Consider the following 4,661-nt stretch of genomic DNA (forward strand, 5'->3'; position numbering starts at 1 on the left):
AACGGTTAATGGGAAGATGATTCAGATGGCTTGTCGCAAGAAATTACTTCCTTAATGCCTTAATACAAGAAAGCGGTAATTATTGGAAGTCATCAAAGAGGCAGAGGATACACAGAATTTTGAGGGAAAATAAGAGATGACTGGCACGTCATTTTGGTGAATGGGAGTTGACCATTGACTTCATTATTAATAAAATCAGACCTATTAACAAAGCAATATGCATTCACAGTGTTATATACCTGTGGGGTCAAATCTTTATCTTCTCGCTCTGTATTATCAACTAGTTCCTCAACCTAATACTAATTCCTAAGGCTTTCATTGATTCTTCTCCATCAATGGGAAGACTGATCCAAGTCATGCAAGTCAGCAAAAAAGCTGAAAACTAAATTAAGTGTAACCTCTGAGCTTTGGGGGTAGCATGGAAACACTTAGAAGATACAATATTCAGGGAGTTTTGACTCATTCCCAGAGTAAGGCTACTCTGAGGGATATTGAGCCTGAGTGAATTCTTATAATCCTTATAAGCATTGTGTTTGGATCCAAGGCTGAATTGAAGCAGTCGTGGTACTTTTTGAGGACCAAACCCTGAATTTAAACATAAAAGTTTTATTAAATAACGAATGCTAAAGGCCAGTAAGGACATATCAACGACAAAACTGCTTGCTTTAGTCAAAAGTGTTAAATCTGTTTACCAACTGATTTTTACTTGCCTGTTTTGCAGTTTACAGTTTCTTATACCTGTTGATTATAAATTGTAATGAGGAGAAAACCACAAAGGATTAACAACCTTTAAATGTTTATAATCTACATCACTGTGTAGTGTTGCTGGGTGACCATACCCATGTGGTGATTCACCCAAGAGATGACTGGTTTCAGTACCAGACTAAATCACTCCTTAAATAATAAAAGCAAAATAACATGTATATGCGTACTCAGAAAAAAAAGTGCACTCACCTTAATGCAAGTAATGTATCTACTGCTGTTTCTGTTGTTACAGCATGCTTAATCTTTTACAGAAAGAAGTTTGTTACTTTCTTAACATCAATGTTGTGACAATAATTGAGGTCTATGAATTGAGACAGGTATATACCTACCTATCAACTCAGGCCATGAACCTGTGAACATATTAACCCCTAAAAGGTCAGGCAGTCCTAATTAAAACCTCTAGAACAATGTAGTCTTACTGCAACTCTGGCATGTTTACCAATGGACAAAGCAGTAATGACTTTCTCATGGTTTCAGACTCCTTTAATGCTTGTTATGCTCATTTCTCACACTTTCAGAGGTGTAATATACCCATTTTTCATAGCTGCCGCGATGCAGTTTGTTCTGGGTTTGTGCCTTAAGCATTGCATTTCCATTCATGTGTCTATGGCCTCATTATTTTTGATTAGTTTCTGAGCTAGTCTTTCCAAACACCAGTTTCTGGAGGTTTTGGAGTGAATTGTCAAGGCCACTCCTTGTTCAGTGAGCAGATGGGTTTCTGTAGCCTTTTTCAATCTTTAGATGTAAGATGCTACTTAGATTAAAAAAAAAAAAGTTCTCCAAGAAAGAAAGGGCATGTCTACCCAAGCAGGTGCTGGAAGGACAGAGTTCTCTCCACACCTTGCTTTTCCATACTCTGTTCTTCACACAGCGGATTAACTGTGGTGTAGTGTTCTGCCAGACAGGATCAGCTTGTACCTGATTAGCATGGAGCATCAGGAGCCCAAGTGTAGGTCTCTGTGCACCCATCCATACAGCTATGGCCACAAGAAGTAGTTTATGTATTAACAAAAAGGAGCTGACTGGCCACACAGTGCCAGAGCACTGAAACTACCCAAAGATTTCCAAATTGGTAATCACGCCAGATTTTACATGTATCATTCTGAACACAGTATCTCCCATATGTCTTGGTTGGGAATGGGTCCCTGATGTGAAAAACAAAACTCCCCCGTGTGTAAAAACAAAGGCAAAGAAATGGGTCCTATTTCAGAACACCACCACACAGTTGGGTTTCTATGCATTTTGTTAGGAGATAATTTGAGGATTTTATGTAAGTGTATCCAGGACTTCTAGAGTAAGATGAACCTAGTTGGAACAGTAGTATGAACTGGGCTTGAGCAATGCTGGGCATGCCCCTTGAGCATAGGACAGGCTGGATCGATGGGCTGGGGCCAATTGTATGAGGTTCAACACGGCCAAGTGCTGGGTCCTGCACTTGGGCCACAGCAACCCCATGCAACGCTACAGGCTTGGGGAAGAGTGGCTGGAAAGCTGCCCAGCAGAGAAGGACCTGGGTATGCTGGTCGACAGCTGGCTGAATATGAGCCAGCAGTGTGCCCAGGTGGCCAAGAAAGCCAATGGCATCCTGGCTTGTATCAAAAATAGCATGGCCAGCAGGAGTAGGGAAGTGATCGTGCCCCTGTACTTGGCACTGGTGAGGCCGCACCTCGAATGCTGTGTTCAGTTTTGGGCCCCTCACCACAAGAGAGACATTGAGGGGCTGGAGCGTGTCCAGAGAAGGGCAGCGAAGCTGGTGAAGGGTCTGGAGCACAAGTCTGATGAGGAGTGGCTGAGGGAACTGGGGTTGTTTAGCCTGGAGAAAAGGAGGCTGAGGGGAGACCTTATTGCTCTCTACAGCTACCTGAAAGGAGGTTGTAGGGAGGTGGGGGTCGGTCTCTTCTCCCAGGTAACAAGCCATAGGACAAGAGGAAATGGCCTCAAGTTGCACCAGGGGAAGTTTAGATTGGATATTAGGAAATTTTACTTCACTGAAAGGGTTATTAAGCACAGGAACAGGCTGCCCAGGGAAGTGGTTGAGTCGCCATCCCTGGAGGTATTTAAAAGACGTGTAGATGTGGTGCTTAGGGACATGGTTTAGTGGTGGTCTTGGTAGTGTTAGGTTTACGGTTGGACTCGATGATCTTAAAGGTCTTTTCCAACCTAAACCAGTCTATGATTCTGTGATATACACATCAGTTCTACAGCAGAGATGGCCCATGCATGCCCTCTAAAGCCAGCACATTAGGACATCATCACGCATGTTCTGTAGAGCCCATCACAGCATGTGCAGAAAGCCCGCTGAATCCTGAACTTACTGTATACACGTGGTACCATCAGGGGCACAGTAAGAGTAAAATCGTGGCCATTTTGATATAATATATGCAAAAAGTCAACTAAAAAGTCAACAACTGACATGTTCCCAAGCCATGGGGCATTTATGCACAAGCAGCTGGTACACAATAGTTTTAATGAAAACAATTACACATCATTAAATATACAATGCGCATATTTGCTTTCCTTGTTTTGCTCAAGTGAAGACTGTATTTCTAGGTAAAAAATGTCTTGCATTACCTCTTCTTTCTCTGCATATCTTTTTTTTTTAATTAACAAACTTTATTACTGTATGTTTGGATAATCACCGGATGACAAAATGTTTTAGTCTTCCTTACTTTTTCTCTTTTACTCCCTATTACATTATCGGAGGCTGAGGTTTGTTAAAGTTTTCATATGTGATATTCATATAAATCAAGCATCTTCTATTGCATTAAGACTGTGGATTTTCAAATGGATTTGTGATTGACAGGGTCTCCATAAAAATAATTCAAACCCAGCAGTGATTCCTCCCCCTTTATTTTTTCCTCTTCTCCATTTTCTATTTCCTGTTACTTTTAATTGTCTTGTCCTTGCACTCTCTTTCCAGTTTCCTGTATTTTGTCAAAACAGGCTGCACAACAGAAAAATCTGGTCATGTGCATGCCCAAGAGATTAATTAACCTTTGTGCCTTTAAGCCTCCTGAGCAGTTCAAGTCAGAGCAGCAAAGAAAGAATCTGCAGCAGAATTATCTTTCTGGAAATAAGTAACAGCCTCTTCAAAGCCCTGTTGGATACATATATCGCCTTATTTCTGATCTAATCTTACTATTTTCAAATTCTGAATATTTATAAATTCCTTATGAAAATGGAAGCCTGGAGTAAAAGTCAAAACGGGTTATAATTTTCTTTAGTTGTGTTGACGATTACGTGTACAGTCCGGTAAACCTAGGGGCAGTGGTTCAGTTACAGGCCAAAGTCTGCTCCTGTTGAAGGTTGTGTCTTTGACTACAATAGCAAGATTGTACCTACCCAGCAGCAAGCACTCTGCTGCTTTAATCTGATTTTCAATCTTCTTGCACATGTAAGGGAATGCATTCTTGTGCACCTGCAACAAAAGGAGCCTTAGCCCTCTCAGGAAGTGCCCCTTCTCTCTCTTTATGCACCTTTTAGCACAAGGAAAAGAGCGCGTCTGGCTTTGGACTTTGCCTGGATTCCTATTATTTAGGGCTGCAAATAAAACTGGGGACATTCTGTCTTCCTACCAGTAAAAAAAGCCTCAAGAAGCCAAGACAAATAGCAGACAGGGAAACTTTTATGTAAATGCATACACTTCATGTGGTCTTTATCTGTTAGGTTTGCATTTTGTCGTTTCCCTGTGTGGTGCAGTCCATCAGATTTATCACTTAAGCACCGGGCTGTGAATGGGAGAGTCTGGGTTGCCTGAATGTCCTGATGGGAACCGAACCAAGAGGAAAAGAAAGATAAACAGGGCAAACCCGATGAGTTACCCGGGAGCAGGCCGGCGCCCAGGGCGCAGCAGCCCCGCACGGCGCTATGGCAGCCGCGGCCCGCGGGCCACCTGC

This window comes from Mycteria americana, chromosome 7 (assembly GCF_035582795.1).
Source record: "Mycteria americana isolate JAX WOST 10 ecotype Jacksonville Zoo and Gardens chromosome 7, USCA_MyAme_1.0, whole genome shotgun sequence".
NCBI lineage: Eukaryota > Metazoa > Chordata > Aves > Ciconiiformes > Ciconiidae > Mycteria > Mycteria americana.